Raw genomic sequence first — 27,980 nt, 5'->3', positions numbered from 1 at the left:
ACAGCTTTACTTCTGCCAGTATCTCGTTTTGTACATTCCAAACTTTACAGAAGCTCTCCTGCGAACCTTGCAGAACTAGCACTCCTGAAAGAAAGGATATTGTGGAAGCATGGCTTAGCCACAGCCTGGGGGATGTTTCCAGAATGAGATTTGCACTCTGCAGCGGAGTGTGCGGTGATATGAAATTGGTACGGAAATTACGCTGAACTGTTGTCACCGACTTCGATTCTTCAAACCACACACAAGTAGCATGCTGGGGTTCAGTGAAGGGAGCCATCTTTTAAACAACTGCCGCTAGCGCTCCTTACGGTTCGATTCGTGACTAGCGAACTACGCAGTAGTAAACTTGATGTATTTCCCTACAAGTCGACACTACACTCACCTCTGTAGGTACTATGAATTTATTTATATGAATTTTCAAAGTTGTAAAGTCCTTTTTGAAACGCCTTGTATTATAGGCTGGAGTTCTCACAGGAATATTTGAAGGTTCTTTCAACTATTTAATGACGTTACCTTTTTCTAGAAAAGTTAATAGTGGCACTGGTTACCTCCTTCGTTATAATTTCATCTTCAGCTTCCTCTGCTGCATCAGTGTTATGGCTGCTAGCGCTTGGATGATCAGGCCAGTCACTTGCTTCATGCTCTTCTCCTAACTCAAGTTCTTCCTCCTCCACCTCCTGCAGTAGTTTTCTGAGACGTTCTTCGTAAGACATCTGTACAGTAAAAGCACGAAAATTAAAAATATGAATCTGAAAATTAGGTAAAATTTTAGATAAAAATTGTTTACATTTGGTAAACTTCCAGTTGACCTTAGTCACTACTTCATCTGAGATCTGCTTTAACGGTTGACAACTAATGGTTTAACATCTGAGTAATAAATAATTCATAGACTACATATAAAATAATTTATATTACAATTTCAACTTCCATAGTTGTGAAACCAGAGAGACTCTAGTACTGTATTGGGGTTTGAGAAACCCCAGCGGCCATAAAGGTGTGTGTCCTCCTCCATAAACGATAGTAAACTGTCGTGAAATGCAATAGAGCCATCTATAGATTGTAATAATAATTTACCGAAGCGTTCAAGGCGAAATAAAGATCCGTCTCTCTGCACCGTTGAGAAATACATTGGCTGGGGTGTGTGAAACCTCAGCACAGTAACGTAGGGTTAAGATACCTTAATCACTTGTTATAGCGAATAACAGCAATAAGATGAGCATTCAGTCACACACATGCCGCAAACTAACAAGTAAACTAAACAAGCAGAGAAACTCGTAAGTGGTGAACACAGTTGAATTATTGGTGAACGCTGTACCCGTAGCAGAAGCTTGGCACTCATAACTGAATCATTTTCGCTGTCGTCTGTGTTGTCACTAGAACTGCCGTGAGAATTTAATGAAACAATAAGTGGTTCAGTGCCATTTTCCAGAACATACTCATTCTCCCACGGTTTCATTATTACTTCCTTCGTGTGTGTTACAACATTAGGCCAGTCTGACGACTAAGTCTGGTTTATAGCTTCATCTGTCAGTCTTCCCACTTCTGCTAACGTACATTTTTTTTTGTTCCTCGCCACAATACCTTTAACTTGAGTCTACATTAGTTTAGAGGAATTGAACTGGCAGTGTATGGTGTTAGTATGGGGACCCAATAACCATGTTTTTCTGCCTGTTCATGTATAACATACAGGGATAAAGATAGTCTGTTATGAGCCTCGATATCCAGTATTTCATGCTTTGTAGTGATGTATAGTATGGGATTGGTTTTTCGTTGTAGCCAGTCGTTAATGTCTTATTTTCTGGAAGCCTTTTCGAATCGTTGTCCATACCTATAATGCTGTCGCGCACCGAAAAAACGCTATCATCATCATGATATTACTGAAGTTTTCAAAAGCGAGTCCTTAAATCACCGCTGAAATATATCTCCTTTCATTTCTTCGTGGTAATCAGCGATTTTCTTAGATCTGAACAACAGCATATAGCTGTTCGGGTTGCCATCCGTCCCGTCATACTGGGACCGTCATAGTTAGGGACCTTCTTGACCCGGCATCCCGACAAAACCAATTTTGTCCCGATTTTGTAAATTACCGTTACGAGCTTCGGTCAAGTACGGATGTAACGCCATCTGCAAGCGCAACACGTAAATGCAGCCTCAGATAATTTTATTTATGTCGAGAAGTTTATGTTGACAAGATCGTCTCACAGATGGCGTTGCACGTTGCATATCCTGTGTCGACGATGCAAGCACCTTCAGTCTTACAGTACCGATTTAAATACAATTTAAGATGCATGGAGTTTTAAAGGTTTATAAATACGAAAAAGGGAAAACGAACTTACTGAAAAAGGAGAAATCTTCCAAAAAATATGGTGCACCAAATACTTCTGTCGCAATAAGTTCCATGTAATGGTGTTTTAAACAAAAAGAAATTATATTAAATAAATATTTTACTTCATTTCTTCACCCCCATCTCAGAGTGTCCCGACGAGCTAGGTATGGCAACACTACACATAGTCCACAGTACGTAAAATATCGAGCGATTACATTTTCCCTTCATGCTCTCCAAACTGACTGCTGTAGGTTTCTCATTTTCAAAACATCGTAATAATTATGAGCACTACAGACAAGCTACTATTTGAAACTAATGTGTGAAAGAATCGCCGTTTTTAAAGAAATACATTGTTGATTTCAATATTTTTGCTCAGAAAGTAAGACCCTTACCAAAGCATTAATTTCAGCTCTTGATGTAGTTTCATCTTTTTTCCATCACAATATTGTTGTGTGATGCCGCTGAATATGCAAAAATCACTGCGTATTGGGCATTCCTTCCTCTACTGAAGGCTGGAGGGCAAGTGCCGTTCTAAATTGAAGCCTACGCTCACATTTTTTTTGTAAATATTAAGAGGGGACCATTCGAGTCCATACTTACAATGTGACCATTCAAAAAGATCTACTGTCCCTTCAGCGATCGCAAATGAGTGTGCTACATCAGATCAGTTTTCTCGAGATTGGTGACAGAAAGAGACCTCCACCCAACTCTAAAAAAAATTCAATATGTTAGCTAAATATCATATGCAGCGGCATATTATGTAATACCCACAAACGCAAAATCGTAGTGACCCCTATTTTTAATTGCAAACTTTTTCGAATTTCGCGCAGTGTCTTACTTCCTCGTAAATATCACAATAATTCTGACCATTAACGAAACGATGGGCACATCATCATGATGTATAAACATAAAAGTGAAGCGCAGATGAAATTTTTTACTGAATAATTTTTGTAAAATCGTTTGAGAAAGATAGTAGGGCGTGCGGCTTGATTATGTCATCGCTGACTGGCCGTAGGGCATCTGGCAGTGTTGGCGTCCCCTTTCGAACAATCGAATGAATTCGCCCAACGCTTTGAACAAAAATTAGTCACTGCATATCAGCTACCGTATCCTGCACTGACATCTGGCAGCAGTTAAGCTGTAACCCGTCTGGGTAACAAGTCAAACGCAGCTTGGATAGCACTTCTGGCTATGCCATTTTGTAGTGCTACAACTCTATGGCAGAGTTCGTCGGTCGCAGTGGCTGGCATGCAAGTCTCTCGGCAACCCACGACCAGATATTTTCAGTGCGTGACAAATCTGGTGAATATGCTGGCCAGGAAACAATATTTTCTGTCTTCTTTCTTTTTAGTCTGTTCCTGTTTTTTCGCCAGTGGTCCTGTGCAGATGTCGCCTAAGTTCTGTAAAATTCATTTGATGAGTACCTCGGTCAATTTTTACAAGGGGCCTTCAGTAAGTAATGTAACACCTTTATTTTCTCGTTCAATTTCGATTTTTTTTTATTCCCACTTGGGCCCCTATAGTTTCATGAAGTTACGTCAAGTGGTGGCGATATACGTAGCCATCAAAATGGCATTTGTAAAGAAGGTACGTTTGAAACAGACAGCTATTACTGGGTTTCTTTTAGCGGACAACTAGAGCATTGTAGATATTCATAGGCGCTTACAGAATGTCTACGGAGACCTGGCGGTGAACAAAAGCACGGTGAGTCGTTGGGCGAGGCGTCTGTCGTCATCGCAATAAGGTCGCGCAAAGCTGTCCAATCTCCCGCTTGCCGGTTGGCCGGACACAGATGAGACTCCTGTAATGTTGGAACATACGTACACCCTTATCCGAGGTGATCGACGGATCACAGTGAAACATCTCGTTGCGAACTGGACTTCGGTAGTGCTGAATCACTTGTCCACTAGTTTGTGTACTGAAAGATGTGTGCCCTCTTAAGTTACTCGCCGCGTAAAACAGCATAAAGAGCAACGAAGGACCATCTATTTGGAGTTGATTGCGCATTTCGAAGCTGACTGTGATAATTTTTTATCGAACATTGTCACAGGCGATGTCACGGCGATCGGTGGTGTGGTATCATATCACCTCTCCGCGGAAGAAAAAGTTCAAAGCTGCGCTCTCAGCCAGTAAAGTCATGGCAACTGTCTTCTGGGATTCTGAAGGGGCTATTCTGTTTGATTTCGTCCATCATGCCGCAACGATCAACTCTGAAGTGTATTGTGCTGCCCGCAGTAAATTGAAGAAACGACTTCAGAGTGTTCAGCGCCGCAAAAAGGAATACCGACCTCTCCTTCTCGACGACAATGCAAGGGCTCACCCAAGTCTGCGTCACGAGAGGAGCTCACAAAACTTGATTGGACTGTTCTTCGTCATTGACCCTACAGCCCAGACCTAGTACCGTTTTGGCCCAGTGAAGGATGCGCACTACGGGAAGCAGTATGTGGATGACAGGGAGATTATTGATTTTGGGGAGTAATATGGTGTATTGGAATCCTGAAAAAAGAAAACCAACGTGCTTTCAAAAAATGTGTTGGATTAATTATTGAACGCTCCTTGTATATTACAGACGATGGCCAGTGTTCTGACCGAACGCACTAAATTGCTGTGCTAGTAAGGGCAATAGTCCAGCGCCCACTGTATCGTATTGGGCTAGGACAGCACGAGACCATGAAATCTTCGGTTATCCTGTTGAAAGTAATGTCTCGAAGACCTCGAAGATAGGACACAGCAACCAACCTTAATATGTAGAAATGTAACACCTGCTGCCTAAATTTACAGATATCCCTACCAGAAGTAGTTGTATTGTGTAACCAGTGCCAATGCATACTATCACACCAGATGACGGTCCAATATGACGACGTCGTATGCAGTCTGAGGCCCTATTCTGTATCGTTCATACTGATCGGTGTAGTAGGTTAGTCTCGGTAGTAACGTCATATTCAGTTCTTTATCCAAATGTCATATTCAGTAAGCCTCTGAGACCTGTTACCGAACGGTCCTCACACCGATTTTACGACAAATGTACCGCGAAGTATTGGATTTCGGTGTGGCCCTGTCGATCGGTGAACTGTGGTTTATGTAGACCTATAATTTGCTATTTTAAACATACTTAGCGGTTCTAGCTTTGGGTTTAGTGATTTTGTTACTAAAGAATCAGTAGAGGACGCATCAGGTTAGAAAGTGAGTTCATAATAGACTATTTTCCTTTGTTAGATATATGGTTAGGTTAGGTTGTTACTGTGAATGATAACATCCAAAAAAACGTTTTCGGTCAATATTCTCTCAAAATAGTGTTATTTTTATGCAAATAAAAGTTTAAAGATCATTAAATATCAAGACATCGGGTCTACTTTCGTATATTACTTGAGTGTGAACTGACGTTACTAGTGACTTTGTGTACTTTTTCCCACAAATGGTTTAGTTAGTAACTATCGAAACGTGTTTACAACTTTCAAGTAACAATGGAAAGCAATTATGTGAAGCCTGATATTGGAAACCTTCCAAACTCTCACGCATTTATGACTTACGCAGCACTCTTTGGCAACGAAGTCAGCCTACGTTCCTCTATGGAATAGTACAAGAATTGAGCGCTACGACTCCGTTGTTTGGCGTGGCCAACTGCTTAGCGCGCGGGAATGCGACACGTGAGGATACTAAATTTTTTTTGTCTCTTCATATATCCAACATGTCCTGAGACATTTTTATCCGTGTAAGTTAAGATTTTTCTGCAATATTCGTTATGACTTACATGTAAGAGCGCACTTTGACAGTAATGATTTCGTGATTTCTGTGTGATTAAAAAACGAAATATGAAATTGCTGGAGATGAAACTGCTGACAATATATATATATTGTCAGAAATAATTCGCCATTTTTTCCGAATATTAAACGATTCCCAAGTATACAGTTAGACAGGAATCTAAGAGCACAACTGAAATTACTGGGGATGTAACTGGGAGCAGTCATCTTCATAATCTTGCTTATCACAAGTATTTATTTGCGATCGAATCCTCAAAAACAGTAGACAGAGATGAAAGATCTCCGCCGTAATATTTTTAGACTGTAGCACCATACACGAAACATTTTCATCCATGAGATGCATGTTATAAACTTCGACGAACTGCAGGAGCTCTCGAAAATGCGTTCTTTCAATTTTGTTTTTAAGACCCAAATCGTTGACGTATCATATAGGGAATTGGGCAGCTTAATCATTATCTTCTTATCATTTGAAACTCTCAGAATCAATTTTTCGGGTGTTTTTATAGTTGTATTCGTACAATGTGGTACTGCACACTATTCCTAGCTCATTTTCCGAAACGTAAAATCCAAAACACCACGTCCGTGTGAATGAGAATAAGATGACATAATGCGGCATTTACGACAATCTGCAGAGTATAGTCAAATACGCTATCGTTATTATACATGCATGATGGAAACATGCTGTCAGGGAAACAGTAAAAAATTTTATTCATTTCAGCTGAGAATCACGGAAATGGATATACTGCGCCTGATACTGTTAAGGAGAAGGCAAGGGCGATGAAAGCAGGCACGTTAGCTCGATGGAATGCGGCGTCATGCGTTATGGCAACATAAACGCAATTTTCGGTACTTGGAAGAATAGCGCGCCTGTGTCGTCTGCTAGCCGCTTTGTGTTCGTGGCGCTGTGCGTGCTGCAGTGCTCATGCGCGGATCTGTGGCCGCTTGCATTTGATTAGCTTGAGTGACGTGAACCGACAACAGCGCTTCGGTTCTCTAGACCCGAACGGTATCGCTTCCAAAATGCATACTGAATAATGCCGGGGCTCTAATTCGAGTACTCGACCGTTCGGTGCTCTTGAGTACCGAGACGATCGGCACAATGGCGAAAAGATACAGAATAGGCATCCTGGCAAGCTTCGTTCTCTCCCGAGCCTCCACTGACAGATGTGTCCACCGTGGTGCTTTACGCAGCCTTGTGTCATGTCACTACTGTGCACAGTGTTGTCGGGGGGTACACCGCGTCAGACAGACCTGAGGAGGAGTCAGACAACATATCACTTCCCCCCACATACATCTCGCACATCGACCACGAGGAGAAAATTCGAGAAATTAGGGCCAATACAGAGGATTACCGACAATCATTCTTCTCACGCACTACTCGCGAGTGGAACAGGGTTGGAGGGATCAGATAGTGATACCGAAAGTACCCTCCGCCCCACACTGTTAGATGGCTTGCAGAGTATGGTGTAGATGTAGAATACAGTCCATGGTGCTCCAGACATTGTCGCCCCATCTGTGCGTATACTTGTCTTGCTGCAAACTGATGATATTGAGATAATGATGATCAAAAGAGTAAGCCAATATGCTGACTGCATGCCTATCGTTTGCCTAAAATATAGCTATCAAGAATGAACCCACAAATTCTGATTATGTTTTCACATCAGCTGTATTATATTACAGAACAAATAAAAATCTATGCCAGACCATTACTCGAACCTGGATTTCTAACTTATCACGGGGATCGCCTTACCATTTTTCACCACTGTCCTATTGTTTTACAGTGAAACATTTATTTTTCTTCCTTTTTTTCAAAATAATGAAAATATACCACAACAGAACAACAATAGAATTTTTATGTTTTTTAAAATATTTTTTTAGCAAAATTTCTCATTTTGAGTAGAATGAATGTCTTAAAGATTCACATCGATGTTCAGTTAGCATCATTCACAAACAAAATGGCATCAGAACGCCGCCAACTTGGGGGTAGACGTATTCAGAATTCTAAGTCAATCAGGAGTGTTCTGGGCACTTCTTCCCGATGAAAGTCGAAAAATATTCCAGTTTCCGGTGCACTGATCCAAGTCCTGCTATTACATACTGACTCTGAAATCACCTTCTCGTACCTGGACAATCCCAGCTGCAGGGGGAGGGAGTCCAAGAAGGTGCTACCCAAAATATTAGCATAGTATTGATGGCATCTCGGATTGTCCATGGTAAAGGTAATGTAGTCTTGTAGGAATGACCACAAATCAAGAAGGTTCCTATCTCCGTCATAAAACAAGTAAGAGGTTGATAGGCCTTTTATCCACTTTACTGCATTAGTCTTTGTACGTGGAATATAGGTCTCATGTGGGAATAGAAGTGACTCACGTGCAGTAGTATGGATAGTCACAGGTAGAATAAAAGGCAATCGTTTTCTGTGTCAGCTGTCACTCCTCTACGGACGATCTACACATCAGTGGATGTTCATCTGTGTCAAGCATTTGTCCTGGTGTCTACTCTCCTTTGTGCTCGCGCCACATTACCGAGATTCCTGCAAAAGGTGAGACACTGCTTTCTCCCATCTTTGCTTTGCTGTGTCATGAAATACTGCACTGCAGTACAGGTATCGCAAATAACGACTTCGTGTCAGCAACTGAAAACGTCACTCGTCTGAAGGAAGTGGCTGACAAAGTAGTTGGAAAGTTTTCGTTCGACAAAACATTTGACAAACCTCAGTGATGAACCCGAGTAGATAGACAATGACTAAAACCACTCAAGAAATTTAAAAACAACCCTAGGTGATCCGTACGAATGGACTAGAACAGAGAGGAGTCAACGTTCAGGTGTTAAAATGGGACAGGGCCACCATATTTTGAATGCTTGGATGTGCCGCGTCGTAAGTCCTTCCTCTGTGTCAACCTCTTCTTCTTGGATTCGTTCTTACAGCGAATATGCTCAATTATTTCTGAGATATTTCCTAACCTCTGTTATCACCTACAATTTTTGCACTCCGCGGATCCCTCTAGCGCCACGGAGGGTATTTGCTCATATCTTAAGACAATTCCTGTCAACCTGTTCCTTATTCTGGTCAATGTTTTCCATAGATCCCTTCCCTCGCCGATTAATCGGAGAACCTACCCACTTTTTATCTTATCAGATTCCTTGATTTTCATCAACCTTCCGTAACGCCACATCCCAAACACTTCATTTCCCTTCTTTTCTGTTTTTCTCCATTCGTATTCGAATAAACTCTTGAATCTTGCGAAATTAAGGCACGATTTCCAGCTCACACACGCAAGAATACGTCCATTAGCATTTACAGATACGTCACTCGCAACACCCAGTCCAGTTCGTTTGTTTCCACAGCATAGGTTTAGACAGGTGATTCCAAACTTTTCCTCTGACGGAACACTTTTGAGTCCTGTTACTGTGATGGAACAGCTTGTTTATTTTTAAGGTTAATAAGTATAAAGAAAATGAAAGTGATCTGTTGTATTCAGAAATACTTAAATTTTAAATCATAACTAATAACACAGAAATCGTAATAACATTTGGATAAATACTTAGTATCGTCAAAATATCGGAAAGATTACCGCGTTAGTAATAATTTTTCGTGAAGTACTTACTCATTTTTCATGGAACACCAGACCTCTGGAGAACGCAGTTTAGGCACCCTGCTTTAGATGAACGAGCAGTACTACGCCAGTATATAAACATCTTAGTAATGAGCGATATGGCGCCATAATTAGCACGCTAGATTCGCATTTCGGGAGGATGGTGGTTCATATCGCCGTCCAGCCATCCAGATTTAGGTTTTCCTTGATTTCCCTCATTCATTCCAGGCAAATGTCTGGATGGTTCCCATGAAAAGGGCAAGGCCAATTTTCTTCCCCGTCCTTCCGTCGTGTGTACAGTCTAGAATAATTACGCAGTCGACAGGACTTAAACTGTAATCGTCCTTTTTTTCCTTAACATCTTAGTGACTTATTCAAGGTGTTGATCTTACAGGATGCAGCGCTGGCCAAAACTAAGAAAACCAATTATATAATCATCGAAAACAAATTCTCATTGAGGGAGGGGAATTCTGTCCTGTACAGGGTGTCCCTGAAGGAATTGTCAACACTTAGGGATATGACGGGAATGATCATTTCGAGCGTAAAACTTCATATAGGTATACATCCTAATTTGAAAGGTTTCCGAGAGAGATTCCATTCAATATACATTGTCATTTATTTTCTGTTTTTTTTCAGTCTACAGAATGCGTTTTACAGACAGTCAATTGAAAAATACGTACTTTTAACGAGTTCACCTCTAAACACATTACAGCTGTTGTACATTTCACAATAAATGCTGAAATATCCCGCCGTCAGCTTCAGTACACTGGAAGAACTTGGTGTGCTGCTCGTCTGAGTGCAACAGCATCCCATGATGCGACCAAGCAGTTTCGTTTCTACACCTCACTCTTCATTCTCCCCTTAAAGAAAAATCTTATGATATAAGGTCAGGCGACTTCGATGGCCACCTAACTGCACAACCGTGACCAATCTAGCGATCAGAGTGAGACACATATGTGCACTCCACTTACTCGGAAACAAATGCACATTAAATGTGTTCTATCTTGGGAACTGTCTGGAAGGTGCATGCGTCCATATGAAGTTTATTGCTTCAGATGAACTTGTGTATTATATTGTGTATTAAACCAGGGACTTGGAAACGACGGAGAGGCTTCATCCCCGCCGTGGCCCTCATTGGTTCACAACCCCTCATCAGGCCACAGCAGTCCACCCACCCCACCGCCGCCCCACACCGAACCCAGAATTATTGTGCGGTTCGGCACCCAGTGGACACCGCTTCCCCTCCTTTCCGGGAACATCTCATACTAGACGAGTGCAACCCCAAATGTTTGCACGGTAGAGTAATTATGGTGTACGCGTACGTGGGGGCAATGTTTGCATTGGAATAGCCGACATAGAGTAACTGAGGAGGAATAAGGGGAGCCAGCCCGAATTCGCCGATGCAGATGGAAAACCGCCTTAAAATCATCCACAGGAAGAGCGCGTTAGATCGCGTGGCTAGCCGGGAGGACTAAGTGAACCTCCCTGTCATATCCCTGAATATTGACCATTCTTTCTGGGACGTCTTGTATAAGCCATCTGTCTGTTGACCTTTGAGGAGGTGCTAAAATGTAATTACCACTCACTCTTATACGTACTTCAGACATGCTTCCAAAATAATCACGAACTCGTGAGCATACAAGTGATATCCATCGAAATTGTTCACAAATAAGAGACATACACTCCTGTAAAATGTAAACCTTGTGTGGAATACAGCTATCCTCTGTTACAGGACAGTGTTTCCCAAAACTGCTTCGTCACCTAACTAAATAACCACCGTTTAAAATAGATTACCAAGTCAATTCGAACTGCAGCTGTTGCATGAAGGTATGCACATAATCGAAACAAACACCGGTGGTTATGTACGTATTTACAAAGTACTTCTTCATTTCGTTTCCGTGCTGTGGTGAAAACTGTATGTAATTTTCCTGTGAGCTGAGTCTGTTGGCTGAATGAGAACGTGAAGGCACAGGAATAGAACAGCAAGTGGGTCGTGAAACTGATTTTCGCTGAAAGACAGAGTCTCTGCAAGGTATGTGCTGGGTGACTTGTACGGTATGGGACAATGTTCAGCACCCACTGATTGATGTGTAAGTTTTGTAACGGAGCCCAGAATTGGCTGACAAATACTATTTTTGCAGCAGGGATGAGAACTCGCGAGTGTCTACATGCAGCAGCTATCATTGGCCAAAATGCGAAACCTCTCTCACAGTTCTCTCATAGTGAGAGAGAGTTTCTGCTTCCTGCCCCACTATAAGAGAGAAATGCGTGTTAATGATCAATCACAGCTGATTCTAAAGACGATGGAGGTTGCTAATTTTTTATGAGTTTTTCATTGCATGAATTCGGAAGGTCCACAGTCATTGGCTAACAAGAATCTGGTGCTGGCAGAACCAGCAAGATTTTCCGAAGGCGAGCATATAGGGAGTTAATCTTAAAGCTTCAGAGAAGGAGGACTTCGCCTTCGTCTACACGTCCAGCAGACACTGCCTTAGCTCAGATTTAGTCAACTTTCGTGTCCCTCTTAGTAGTAAAATTTTTCAGCTGTGCACCAGATCCACTGTAGTGGTGGTTCATATGGAAGGGAAGTAACTTTGTATAAAATTTATGGAGCACAGTTATACCAAGTTAAAGCATATAATAATAATTTCTTTCCAAATATTTTATGAAAATCTAATAAAATAAATGTCATGTGCCTCCCGTCGGGTAGACCGTTCGTCGCGTGAAAGTCTTTCGATTTGATGCCACTTCGGCGACTTGCGCGTCGATGGGGATGAAATGATGATGATTGGGACAACACTCAGTCCCTGAGCGGAGAAAATCTCCGACCCCACTGGGAATAGAACCTGGGCCCTTACGATTGACATTCTGTCGTGCTGATCACTTAGTTACCGGGGGGGGGGGGGGGGTGGCCATGAAAATCTGATGAAGATATTTTTAATACCACGTAAACTGGAACGCCAACTAGTGGGCAGTGGGGACCAGGTTGACTATGACTGGAATGGCTAATGGTTAGTGTTGAGACTCCGCCTCAGAGCAACTTCCACCTATGACTGCAGCCATTCCCAGCGTTTGGGTTTCAGAACGATGGTAAGCATGTGCTGCATTTGCACATGACGGGACGACGCTGACGTACAATCAGTTTTTTCGAATTAGCGTCTTGCTTTTTTTGTGTTAATTCATGCACTCAGGAAGTTGAACTCTTTATGCGCTTAGGCAAGGAATCTGGTGGTCATATGTACGTTCGTGGGTCTTTTATTTGATCTGTTAGCTAATTCAGGTATTATTGTCAGTTTACACGGAAATAGTTAACTGTACATCGTTATTATCATTTCCTTTCCTATTTGTGCCATCCTTATTTTTAATAATCAGTTTGTGCCATTGTGCATTTATTAATTAATGGTATTATCTGTACAATGTCTGGAGTCAAGTACACGAGTTTTATAAATAAACAAGTCTCTACTGTGGCCATTAGTTTCATTCCATAGTTAGATGAAACCCTTTCTGAGTATATCGATGCGAGTTATGGTACACATATTTCTGTTCAAATACAGATATTCAACAGCATCCATATTGCAACTTCATCCTAACACTTCACACAATGTTATAGGAAGTGTTCTGATCACTGTACAGCTCAAAGGCTTCTGATGATGATAGCATCACAGGAGCATGCTTAAAGCTAAACTGTTGTCTCCCACCTTGTAAATGGCACAGTATCCAAAATTATTGAGTAATTATCATGAGGTGAATGGAGAAGCGTAGTTCCTGGACCTCATTGACCAATCCACTCCATGTGCATTAGGGGTGTAGCAAACGCACTGGTGCCCCATCATAGAGTCTGCACAGGGTACAGTGGCTGGGGCCCTATTCTGTATCGTTCATTCCGATCGGTGCAGTAGGTTACTCTCGGTAGTGACGTCATTTTCGGTTCTGTATAAGAAGTTCCTATTCAGTAAGCTTTTGAGACCTGTTACCGATCGGTCCTCCTGCCGACTTCTCGACAACTGTATCGAGAGGTTTTGGATTTCGGTATGGCCCTCTCGTTCAGTTCGGTGTGATTTATTTACATCTAGAATTTGTTATTTTAAACATATTAGGGGTTTTAGCTTCGGATTTAGTAATTATGTGACTGAAGTATCACCAGGACGCATGTTGTTACTGTGAATGATTATAACATAAAGAAACAGCTTCGGTCAATATTCTCACAAAATACGGGTTATTTTTACCTAATTAAGAGTCTAAAAAATTTCAAAAGGTCCGCTCTGCTTACGTGTATCACATGAGTGTTAGCTGAAATTGCTATTGATTTTGCGTACTTTTTTCTGTATTTACTTATCAATTCTCGAAACGCGTTTGAAAGTTTTATGTAACAATATAAAGGAATTTTGTGAAGCCTGATGGAGGAAACCTTCCAAAATATCATGCGTTTACAGCTTAGGCCCGCATCATTCGGCAACGAAGTTAGCGTGCGTCTCTCTCGAGTCGAATTATGTGGAATAAAGCGCTCGAGTCAGGCGAGTTAGAATAGAAAACTTGGTAAGGCAAGTAACTGCCATGTCTTAGGTCGAAGGATCCCTTACTACCAGGAAAAAAATATTTTTTTTTCCTCTTGGTGTTTGTAACACATTCTGAGATTTCGTTAATTGTCAAAGTTAAGCATTCTTCTGAAATATTCGTTGTTACTCACACGTAAGAGCGCTCTTTCTCAGTAACGATTGTCTTCGATTTGGTGACATCCATATGTTTAAGAAATGAAAGATGAAATTGCTTTGCATGAAACAACTGACAGAGACATTTATAATTTTTCTTGTCACAAATAATTAACCATTTTTTCTGAATAGATAGCGATTTCCGAGATTGTGGTCAGACAGGAATCTAAGAGCACAACTTAAATTGCTGCGAATGAAATTAGCAACAATCGTCTTAATACTCTAGCTTGTTACAAGTATTTATCTGTGATCGAATCTTAACAACAGCAGACAGAGATGAAAGATTCCTGACACAATATTTTCAGACTATACCACCATATCTGAAACACTTTGATTCATCAGATGCATGTTATAAACTACAACGAACCTCTATAGCTGCACTCGTCATACGCTTTCGAAAAGACTTATTTCTTAAAAAAATTGCTTTTATGAACCAAATTGTTGATGTATCATGTACCGAAGACATCATTTGGCTGTTTAGGAGCGAGTTACAACCTCATTCTATGCATCTCCTTATTCTTTGCCACTCTCTTAAACAATTTTTCGGGCTCGTACAGCTGTGTTCCATCCATGCAGGTAATTGAAGGTAGTTTGTTTATTGCCATATGCGTTTCGCTTCATTTATTCTTGAAGATGCTTCACGAATAAAAGGCAACTGCCTTCAGTTAATGGCATGGATGGAAAGCACATCCATGAATTTTAAAGCAACTTAGGAAAACAGAAAAAATTACGAATTTTCTGGTGTTTCTATAGATGTATTGGTTCACCGTGGTAGTACACTCCGTTCCTAACTCATATTCCAAAATGTAAAATCCAAAACAAGACGTCGATATGAATGAGAATGAAATGACATAATGTGACAATTATGACAGTTTCCAGAACACAGTCAATATTCTATTGTTATCAGGCATTCATGGAAGCACGTTGTGAGCGAAATTTAAACAGTATTACGTACTCTAACCAGAACTGTGAAGAATAGCTTGCCTTTGTCAGCTGCTAGTCGCGTCGAGTGGCTCTGGAGTGCGCATTTGCGGATCAGAGGAAGAGTGCTGCTTTTGATTGGTTGACGCGAGGAGAACTGACATCAGCGTTTCGGTTCGCTATGGTCGTTCGGCATTGCTTCCGAAATGCATACAGAATAATTTTGGGACTCATCCGTTTGGTCAGAAGGCGAGGTCGATAAGTGTTTCCATCTTTTGACCAGACTGTGATGACAGAATCGAGGCGCACGCTCTGCAATCTTTCTCAAACAATTTTACAGAAACTAATCGGTAAAAAAATCATTCTTGCTTCACTTGTAGCTTTATATGTCTGGTTCATGACGATGTGCGAATCATTTAGTTAATGGTCATAGTTGTTGTGATATTTATGTGGAAGTAAGACACTGCGCTAAATTCGGAAAAGTTTGCAATGAAAAATAGAGGTCGCTATGATTCTGCATTTTGTGCGGTTTACAAAATACGTTGCTGTATGAAACTGAGCTAGCATATTGAATTTCTATTTAGACTTTTTTTTTGTGTGTGTGTCTACTGACTGGTTTGATGCGGCCCGCCACGAATTCCTTTCCTGTGCTAACCTCTTCATCTCAGAGTAGCACTTGCAACCTGTATCTTCAGTTATTTGCTTGACGTATTCCAATCTCTGTCTTCCTCTACAGTTTTTGCCCTCTACAGCTCCCTCTAGTACCATGGAAATCATTCCCTCATGTCTTAGCAGATGTCATATCATCCTGTCCCTTCTCCTTATCAGTGTTTTCCACATATTCCTTTCCTCTCCGATTCTGCATAGAACCTCCTCATTCCTTACCTTATCAGTCCACCTAATTTTCAACATTCGTCTATAGCACCACATCCCAAATGCTTCGATTCTCTTCTGTTCCGGTTTTCCTACAGTCCATGTTTCACTACCATACAATGCTGTACTCCAGACGTACATCCTCAGAAATTTCTTCCTCAAATTAAGGCCGGTATTTGATATTAGTAGACTTCTCTTGGCCAGAAATGCCTTTTTTGCCAGAACGAGTCTGCTTTTGATGTCCTCCTTGCTCCATCCGTCATTGGTTATTTTACTGCCTAGGTAGCAGAATTCCTTAACTTTTTTGACTTCGTGACCATCAATCCTGATGTTAAGTTTCTCGCTGTTCTCATTTGTACTACTTCTCATTACCTTCGTCTTTCTCCGATTTACTCTCAAACCATACTGTGTACTCATTAGACTGTTCATTCCGTTCAGCAGATCATTTAATTCTTCTTCACTTTCACTCAGGATAGCGATGTCATCAGCGAATCGTATCATTGATATGCTTTCACCTTGTATTTTAATTCCACTCCTGAACCTTTCTTTTATTTCCATCATTGCTTCCTCGATGTACAGATTGAAGAGTAGGGGCGAAAGGCTACAGCCTTGTCTTACACCCTTCTTAATACGAGCACTTCGTTCTTGATCGTCCACTCTTATTATTCCCTCTTGGTTGTTGTACATATTGTATATGACCCGTCTCTCCCTATAGCTTACCCCTACTTTTTTCAGAATCTCGAACAGCTTGCACCATTTTATATTGTCGAACGCTTTTTCCAGGTCGACAAATCCTATGAAAGTGTCTTGATTTTTCTTTAGCCTTGCTTCCATTATTAGCCGTAACGTCAGAATTGCCTCTCTCGTCCCTTTACTTTTCCTAATGCCAAACTGATCGTCACCTAGCGCATTCTCAATTTTCTTTTCCATTCTTCTGTATATCATTCTTGTAAGCAGCTTCGATGCATGAACTGTTAAGCTGATTGTGCGATAATTCTCGCACTTGTCAGCTCTTGCCGTCTTCGGAATTGTGTGGATGATGCTTTTCCGAAAGTCAGATGGTATGTCCCCATACTCATATATTCGGCACACAACAAGAACGAAGGAGAGGGGAACAATTGGATTAACAACTGGTGGGCAACGTTTGAGGAGAGTGGAGAGTTTCAAGTACCTAGGAAGCCTGATATAGGAAGATGTGAGGTGTCTATCTGCCACCAATTAGGATAAAATAGATGTTACGTAGCACACTCATTTGCGATCGTGCCGCGCTAGCGATACAGCCAGAGTGAAATAATCACCACATTTCACTTATTTCATACACAGATTTGGTATTTTACCATACCGCTATTACATGAAAGTTCATTATCTACCGTATTATTTCACTAACTACAAACTTTTTCGATGAAAGAATGTAATTTTTAAGCGCCTTCAATAGCTGGTGAAACGAGAACAACATAGGTGAAGTCATTACACGTTTATTTTGTACCAAGGATGTGCTTTTTCATGGGATGCTGACCTTAGTTTTCCTCAGTTCCTCACTTAATCATCATCATCATCATCATCATCTTGGACAGTTTCCAGCCTCTGTCCGGGTCTGCCTGGAAGATAACATCTCTCCATCTTCACCTTGGTCCAGTCTTTTCCTTTCTTCTGGACGTATTCCTCCACTCCTTTCAGCCATCTGTTTCTCGGTCTTCCCCTTGGTCTCTCTCCTTCCAGTTTCATCTTGTGTATCCTCCTTGGTATCCTCTTCGCCTCCATTTGCTTAATATGCTCATACCATACGAGCCTTGATTTCTCTATCCCCTCCTGTAGTGCTTCCACCTTCATTAAATCTCTGAACCTCTTATTTTCTTAACCTGTCTATCTTTGTCACTCCAGTACTGTTACTCAATTTCATCTCACTAGCTTTTACTTTGCTTTTCTCTCGTCCTTTCATAACACAGGTTTCGGATGCATATGTCAGGATCAAGCCACAGTATGACCAGTATATAACCTTTTTACTGATTTGGGGTACATCCTTGCTTTATATCAGGCTTCTGACACTCTTCCGAAATGCTTCTCCCTTACTCCCCCGCTCGTTTATTTTTCTGTCGTTTTTTCCATCTTCCTGTATCAGGCTTCCTAGGTACTTGAACCTCTCCACTCTCCTCAAACGTTGCCCACCAGTTGTTAATCCAATTGTTCCTCTCTCCTTCGTTCTTGTTGTGATAATCATCTCACTCTTACTTATACTAAATTTCATTGAATATTCTTGTACTGTTTGTTCCCATACGTCCAACTGCTCTTGTAATTCCTCCTCCTTATTCCCTCAGATCATCAGAACATCTGCAAACACCATAGCTTTCATCTTTCCTTCACCAGTTACTAGTGCTACGGTACTCATTATATCATCCCTCACGACAATGAAGATTAATGATAAAATTGCACTTCCCTGTCTCAAGTCATTCTTGTGTTCAATCCAAGCTGATCTCTCTCCTCCCACTTTCACGCAGCTCATACTTTCATGGTACATTTCCCTCCTTATAAACTGTTTTGCTACTCCTCTGTTCTCCAGGATTTTCCACACTTTGCTTTTACGTACACTATCATATGCTTTTTCAATGCCCAGGGAAGTCATTAGTAGATCTATTCCATATTTATAATGCTGTTCATGCAGATGTTCTACAGCAAAAATTAGATCCACCGTGTACCTTCCTGTTCTGAAGCCATGTTGCTCATCTCTCATCCCTCCTAATCTTGCCCGAATTCATGCTCCCAAAAGTTTCTCAAAATCTTTGCACAGTGATTCATCAATGTTATACCCCGATAGTTCTTGCACTCTTTTCTATTTCCCTTCTTGAAGATCGGGACAATTATTCCCTTCTTCCAGTCTTCTGGGATCATCTTCTGCTCCACAAAATTTTCATTACTCGATATAGCAATTTTACCCCACCTTTCCTGCTGCTCTCACCATCTCTTCACTTAGCTCATCCAGTCCTGGCGACTTCCCTCCCTTCATCTTTCCCAATGCCTCTTACACTTCTCCCCATGTAAGGTCTTTTTCTATTTGCTGTTCCTCTTCTTTTTTCTCTTCGGCTTGTTCCTTCTTAGCCAGGTCTCCATTCGGGTTCAAGAGTTCTTCAAAATACTCCTTCCACATATTCTTGAGTTCCTCCTTATTCTCTACATCTTGGCGACTTTTGTTCACCATTTGTGCGTAATTTTTCGTACCGTTCTTCCTCTTACTTTTAATCATCCCATGTAACACCTTTCCTGAATCTTCACTATCGTCCTCCAACATTCTGGTCCATTGTTCCAACCACTTTCTTCTCTCCTCCGCCACCGCTCTCTTTGCTTCTTTCTTTCTTGCTTGATACTGTTCTCTTCTGGAAGCATACCCTAAAGGCTCTATTCTCCTTCTGTACTATATCCATTATTTTATCATTCCACCAGGGTGTTTTTTCCATCTCTTTTTATTGCTGGTCCTCCAACTTCCTCCCATTCCCTTACTTTATAAACTTAATAAACCACTGTCTCAGAATTCTCTCGCAATTGCTTCTGTACAACATGTTAAGGACGTAAGACTGTGTAAACTCCATTATGTTTGGCAAAAGAAGCAAATTTTTGCATGGAAGCTAGAGAAATGTATAGGTTTTAGTCAAAGTTTGCCACTCATGAGGCTTCACTGAAATTTACAAATGGTTAGCAAGCTAGGCAAAAACAAATCGCTACATATTTGGTGGAATTCTTTTTAGATACTAACCAAAGCAGAGGTGGTCGATCTTTCTCAAAGGTCACCATGCAAGTGTGGGCGTGGAGGGGCCCCACTAAATATTTACAAAAAAAGTGAGTGTAGGCTTCAGTTTAGAACGGCACTTCCCTCCAGTGCTCCACATTTCCGCTACAACTCCTGCACGTAAGACCCACCACTGCCGCTCTCCCCATGCGTGCCCGTCGAATGCGCATCTACAGGCCATGGCATTCTGCGCAGACTCTACGTGCACAACGTCCGTATCTTTTTGCTAAAGTAACGTTCTCCGGTACCGTGGGTAACTTGCACGCAGTAATTGGTCAAAAGTGGCATCTGCCATTTGTTTAAAACAGTGTGGTCCTCTGCCTTTACCACCATGCTCACATACTGATTTTAAAGCGAATCTTAAGTATTGTTTTCATGATCCTTTGTCTACATCTATATCTACATACATACTCCACAAGTCACCATACAGTGCACTGCGGAGGGTACCCTGTACCACTACTAGTCAGTTCCTTTCTCGTTCGCCGGCCATTGTGGCCGAGCGGTTCTAGGTACTTCAGTCCGGAACCGCGGTGCTGCTACGGTCGCAGGTTCTAATCCTACCTCGGGCATGGATGTGTGTGATGTCATTAGGTTTGTTAGGTTTAAGTAGTTCTAAGTCTAGGGGATTGATGACCTCAGATGTTAAGTCGCATAGTGCTTAGAGACATTTGAACCATTTGAATCCTTTCTTGCTCCACTTGAAAAAAAAAAAAACTGTCTATATGCCTCAGTGTGATCCATAATTTCTTGGATCTTTGTGGTGCATACGCGAAATACACGTATGCTGGTGGCAGTAGAATCGCTCTGCGATGAGTTTCAAATGCCATTTCTCTGAAAATGCTCAATAGTGTTGCTCTAAAAGAACGTGGGCTCCCCTCCAGGGATTCCCGTTTGTTTCTGAACCATCTCCGTAATACCTGCGTATTGTTCGAACTTACCGGTAACAGATCTGCTTCCATGTCTACCTTCAATTCGAAATGGAGCGGATCCCAAACACTTGAACAGTAGTCAACAATAGGTCGCACTAGCATCCTCTATGTGGACTCTTTTCACGGATGAAACACACTATCCTAAAATGCTCCCAATAAACCAAAGTCGACCATTCCCTTCCCTACCACAACCTTGACATGCTCGTTCCAATCCATTTCGCTTTGTAACGTTACGTCGAGGTATTTAAACGACGTTACTATATCAAGCAGGTGACTAATAATGTTGTATTCGAACAGTATAAGCTTTTTCCCCTGGTCATCAGTGGTAACTTACACAATTCTATATTTAGAGCTAGCAACCATTCATCATACCAATAAGAAATTTTGTCTAGGTCATCTTGTATCCTTTTACAGTCATTCAGCTTCGACACCTTCCGGTACACCGTAGCATCATTCTCAAGCAACTGCAGACTGCTGTCTACCCTGTCCGGCAGATAATTTATTTATACCGAAAATAATAGTGGTTCAAATGGCTCTGAGCACTATAGGACTTAACATCTGAGGTCATCAGTCCCCTAGAACTTAGACCTACTTAAACCTAACTAACCAAAAGACATAACACACATCCATGCTCGAGGCAGCATTCGAAATGCGACCGTAGAGGTGGCGCGGCTCCAGACTGAAGCGCCTAGAACCGCTCGGCCACACCGGCCGGCAATAATAGTGGTCCTGATAAACTTCGCTGGGGAGCTTCTGATGATACCCTTGTCTCTGATGAATTCTCGCCATCGAGGAAAACATACTGGGTTCTATAACTGAAGATGTGTTCGAGGCACTCACGTACCTGGGGAACTATTCCATATGCTCGTACCTTCGTTATCAGTCTGTAGCGGGGCATCGTATCAGATGCTTTTCGGAAATCATGAAATATGGAATCTGCTAAACTGCTTATTGCTATCCGTCCGTATTACGCAGTATATAACGTGAGAAAAGTGGAAGCTGTACTTCGCATGGGGGATTGTTTCTAGGAAATTTATTATATTCGAACTTAGAATAATTTCTAGAATTCTTCAGCAAACCGATGTTCAGGAAATGTGCCTGTGACTTTACAGGTCCGTTCTCTTGCCCTTTTTATATACAGGAGTCATGTGCGTTTTTTTTTCTCCAGTCGCTTTGGACTTTACACTCGGCGAGAGATTCGCGATAAATGCAAGCTAAGTAAGGGATCAGAGCCGTACTCTATGGAAAACGGAACTGGGACTCCATCCAGGCCTGGTCACTTATCGGTTATGACCTCTTTCAGTTGTTTCTCTACGCCAGCAATGACTATGGTCGATGGTCAAACGACGGTTTGTTTGTACGATTCTCCTGCGTGACAATTTTTAAACTCAAAATTTAAAACTTCAGCTCTGTACTGCTATCTTCTCCTGCTATACCAGACTGTCTAGAAGTGACTTCGGAGGAGCCTCGGATCAACTTGGCGATTCTACACTACTGGCCATTAAAATTGATACACCACGCAGATGACGTGCTACTGTCGTGAAATTTAACCGACAGGAAGAAGATGCTGTGATATGCAAATGATTAGCTTTTCAGAGCATTCACACAAGGTTGGCGCCGGTGGCGACACCTCCAACTTGCTGACATGAGGAAAGTTTCCAACCGATTTCTAATACACAAACAGCAGTTGACCGGCGTTGCCTGGTGAAACGTTGTTGTGATGCCTCGTGTAAGGAGGAGAAATGCGTACCATTACGTTTCTGACTTTGATAAAGGCCGGTTGTAGCCTATCGCGATTGCGGTTTATCGTATCGCGACATTGCTGCTCACGTTGGTCTAGATCCAATGACTCTTAGCGGAATATGGAATCTGTGGGTTCAGGAGGGTATTACGGAACGCCGTGTTGGATCCCAACGGCCTTGTATCACCAGCAGTCGAGATGACAGGCATCTTATCCGCATGGCTGTAACGGATCGTGCAGCCACTTCTCGATCCCTGAATCAACAGATGGGAACGTTCACAAGACAACAACCATCTGCACGAACAGTTCGAAGACGTTTTGCAACAGCATGGACTATCAGCTCGGAGACGATGGCAGCAGTTACCCTTGAAGCATCACAGACAGGAGCGCCTGCGATGGTGTACTCAACGACGAACCTGGGTGCACGAATGGAAAAACGTAATTTTTTCGGATGAATCCAGGTTCTGTTTACAGCATCATGATGGTCGCATCCGTGTTTGGCGTCATCACGATGAACGCGCATTGGAAGCGTGTATTCGCCATCGTCATACTGGCGTATCACCTGGCGTGATGGTATGGGGTGCCACTGGTTTCACGTCTCGGTCACCTCTTGTTCGCATTGACGGCACTTTGAACAGTGGACGTTACATTTCAGAAATGTTACGACTCGTGGCTCTACCCTTCATTCGATTCCTGCGAAACCTTACATTTCAGCAGGATAATGCACGACCGCATGTTGCAGGTCCTGTACGGGCGTTTCTGGATGCAGAAAATGTTCGACTGCTGCCCTGGCCAGCACATTCTTCAGATCTATCACCAACTGAAAATGTCCTGTCAATGGTGGCCGAACAACTGGCTCGTCACAATACGCCAGTCACTACTCTTGATGAACTGTGGTATTGCGTTGAAGCTGCATGGGAAAGCTGTACCTGTACACGCCATCCAAGCTCTGTTTGACTCAATGCCCAAGCGTATCAAGGCCGTTATTACGGCCAGAGGTGGTTGTTCTCGGTACTAATTTCTCAGGATCTATGCACCCAAATTGCGTGGAAATGTAATCACATGTCAGTTCTAGTATAATATATTTGTCCAATGAATACCCGTTTATTATCTGCATTTCTTTTTGGTGTCGCAATTTTAATGACCAGTAGTGTACATAGGACCAAAATTTTCTCGGCTACTCGGCCAGTCGTTTTTGCTAAGTATGGCAGTGGTAATCGTTGTATGTTTCGCGCATAGATATGCATCTGCCCGCTAGAAGCTCTTATTCGGATAGACGACTGTTCAAACCCGCGGTCGACCACCCTTATTTAGGTTTTCCGTGATTTCCCTAAATCGCTTTAGGCAGTTGCCGTGATGGTTTCTCTGAAAGGGCACGGCCGATTCCCTTCCCATCCGTTCCCAATCCGAGTTTCTGCTCCGTCTCTAATGACCTCGTTGTCGACGGGACATTAAACACTGACCTCCTTTCTTTCTTCCTTCCTCGGAGCTCTTAAATAATAAAAATCTGTAAATATAAAGCAACCAGCGAACTGCGGATCTTGTGGCACGGTTATCTTCTGGCTGAGACGGTATACAGTGCACAGACGGTAACGGCTACGGATAAGGCAAGAACTGATCACGTGAGAGGATAATTGATACCCTTCAGCAGTTCGAAATCCTACACTTATTTTTGTACACTTTTTTCACAAATATTTTCTACCCCTTGCATCAGTCGCCCTTCCACATAAGGCGCGCGGAAGTTTCGAGGTCTAAAACATTCCCTTGCTCTTGGTGCGAGAGATGCCGTTTCTTCAAACAGCTGACATTTTTTCACATGGAAAGCGGCATTGATTAAGTCCTTTGGCGTACATGAAAAGTAACTGTCGATGGACGTCGTTGTGTAAACCCTAGGAGTATTCCATGCACACCATTTCCTAAGCGGAATAGTGTGACTCCATTCTGCTCTATACGTCGTTCTCACTCCACGGAATCTCTATTCTTGTTCTGACAACCACACAACCTCAAAAACATACATAATTAATGGATGACATAAGAGCTTTGACTGGTAACAGCGTCACACTCAGACGATTAAGAAAATAGACGACCAATAAAAAATCTGCAGCGGTTGTCGACAAGAAGACTACTTCGGGAATCGAATACCGACGGTGGTCGAAGCAAATAGAGTGGCCCATATGTAAACGAGAAATTGTCTGCTGGTATACATCGCCAGTTGAACGAGTATCGATACTGATTTCATTCCTGAAGTAGAAGCGACGTCAGAGCAGTAACTAAAATGGCAGCTTGAACTATCAACTGTAAACAACAGATGTGCTTCGACCAGTCGACTGCGAACAGGCAGTGTCAATAAGAGGACGTGCTGCCGTAGTGCTGCTGTGTCACAAATCGCAATGAATATCAGATATCAAGAACACCAGAAGCATTAAGATCACCGTCATAATTCTTCGGTAGTTTTTATTAATCCAGTCACTAAACTTTTTAGAATGAATGTGTATGTTTATAGGAGTTTCTTTTCTAGCTTCGACCGTTACTGTCTCCTGTAAAAATATCGGACACTTGGTTTTACAAAGCTCTTTTGTAATAATAAGAAATGATTCGCACATCTAAACGAACAGTTACTATACTACTATTTAATGCGTGGTGCTCAACTAATACCAAACAATTTACTACGGTGTAAGCTTTGAAATTGCAACATGAAGTTAAAATAATAGGAATTCCTGATGTTTTGAGTTTGATCGTCAGCATTTAGACAGCAAAGCGTAATATGACAAACATTAGCATGTAGCGATATGCGCAGGAAGCAACATAGCAATACCTGTAACACTTTTTTAAGTTTCTTTCCTGAAACACAGGTACTCTGCAAGCAACAGCTGTAACCAAGGCCGAGATCCTACTTCGCTGACTACCCATCGTCCAGTTAGTTCCAGCAGGAGCTACGATGGTGAGTTTCTGAACATTTTGCATTGTCCACGCTATGTTTGCAGCATCATGTGCACTTTCCATCCTTAAACAACTTCTTTAGTTCAAGCTATTTGTGCATTCACGATTTAGAATGCAACCCTTATTATTGTCTCTACGTTATTGTACCAGCAAAGACAACTGTCGCATATTTAAAAAATGAAACACGTTAAAGACAACAGAACAGCAGCCAGAATGAGTAAGTTTTCTAGAAAGTACTCAGAGTAGAAAGGAGATGCCAGACGAATGGTGTTGGTTTGGGCGTTGACTGGATATGTTATGTAAGCTCATGTAACCCATAGGAGCTCAGTACAGACAGCGGTCCAGAGGGGGTCGTCTATGTGGGCCAGGACTGGGGTGTGGACTTGTAGTATTCGCTGTGGCTCTGCTCACGTTCATACTTGGCGGCGTAGCTCCCTCCCTGGGTTTTTCCAATCAGGAATAACGTACTTTCATTCAAGTCATTATCCAATTCTTGATCAGATGATCAATTAAAGATTGTAGTTGCTCAAATCTTGTCTTCATTCTATTGTTTTCCGACTGAGTTTCATAACTTTTTCAAACTTCATGTTAGCCATCTCCACATTAGCTGACTGGACAGACCTTCTGCAGTGTCACTGAGCGCCTTGCCCGCTCGCTGGACGCCACAGAGTGTCGTATTAATCGTGAGATACATGTACTGCTAGTACAAAATGATTTTGCCCCTACACAGAAATACGCTCTCGTCCTGAACTTTGGGGGTTTAATTCCTTTACTCCGAAAAAATAAAGCCCCCCCCCCCCCCCCCCCACTTACCCTTCTTCATTAAAGAATCGAAATGGATAGTTTCCGCTCCGTTTTAAGCAAAATCCAGTTTTCTATGCATCTCAATGTTTATGAAGTCGTATCTCCTGAACTGTGCGTGGAAGGCACAGAAAAGGGGTGGGAATAAGGCTGCTCGACACAGAAACTGCTGCCAACGAGTCTATTCCATGGCCGATAACAGTTGTATGGAGATGTATCGCTTCACGGTGGGTAATCGATACCTTTCGTGGCAAATTTATTTCCTAAAAATTTTCACTGATGAGAAATGACAATGAAATGAAACTCATATTTATTTTAATAGATGTGGCAGCTAAGTGCGATATTTGTTACTATAGATGATGGTTATGACGAATGTCGTTTTCAGACGAGGCTTAAATTGACATCATCGTGCATTCTGTGACTATTTTATTCATACGTTAAACATAGAAATACTGCTTGTCAACGAATACTACTCATTTTCTTATTCGCTAAAGCGTTAATGTCTGGTACCGCTTCCTCAGCACTACTATTTCGAAGATAAGCATTTCGATTGAAGTCTGTCCGTGAGCTTCTGTGTGTGCATTTCGTTTTCTTCAGTGCGGGAAAAAAGTTGCTCGCACAAATATGTTGGTCCAAACATCGACATCATCCTAGCTGTCCACTTATGAAGATGTGGAAAATGAAGTTGAAGGGAGTTTGAATATGAGTCTACAAAACTTATTTTATTTTGAAACTGATCGCCCAACTGCCTGTCACACTGCAGTTCTTCAAGTTCTAACAGTAACTAGGAATTCTGCACTGACGTGCTATAAATTGGTAATGGTGTCTCTGACCTTCGCTCTGAAGACCCTAACCCGGCCATAATGCTGCTTTTGATTTTGAAAGAGATACTCTACACTTTAAGCACTGCGCCGTTACGTACATATGCTTTCAGTTAAGACTACTTCGAACGTAACATATTCTCATTACTCTGAAGACGCAGTTTGTACTTCCCCTGCGGTACGTAGCCACGCGGAGTGGCCAAGCGGTTTGAGGCGCCATGTCACGGATTGCGCGGCCCCTCCCGCCGGAGGTTCGAGTCCTCCCTCGCGCATGGGCGTGTGTATTGTTCCTAGCATAAGTTAGTTAATTAGTGTATAAGTCGAAGGACCGATACTTCAGCAGTCTGGTCCCTTCGGAATTCGTACACATTTGAACATTTTTATGGTACATAATGGTATCATACAGCCAGCGACGAGCGGTAGTGCTCCACTAGCCTCCTGTCGAACAGGTCTGCAGTAAACTATAGTGCCTGCACTCACAGCTCGCCGTGCTTCTGCCAGGTGGTCCACAGAGTGTTTATGCATTGAGGTGACAAAAGTCATGGGATACCTCCTAATATTGTGCCGTACCTCCGTTTGCCTCCCCTCATGAACCATGGACCTTGCCGTTGGTGGGGAGGCTTCAGTTTGCGCGCCTCAGCGGCACAGATAGCCGTACCTTAGGTGCAACCACAATGGAGGGGTATCTGTTGAGAGGCCAGACAAACGTGTGGTTCCTGAAGACGGCCAGCAGCCTTTTCAGTAGTTGCAGGGGCAACACTAACCAAAACGGCCTTGCTGTGCT

The sequence above is a fragment of the Schistocerca nitens genome, chromosome 1 (assembly GCF_023898315.1).
Source record: "Schistocerca nitens isolate TAMUIC-IGC-003100 chromosome 1, iqSchNite1.1, whole genome shotgun sequence".
NCBI lineage: Eukaryota > Metazoa > Arthropoda > Insecta > Orthoptera > Acrididae > Schistocerca > Schistocerca nitens.
The sequence above is the reverse complement of the archived record's forward strand: the minus strand, read 5'-3'. Positions refer to the sequence as shown.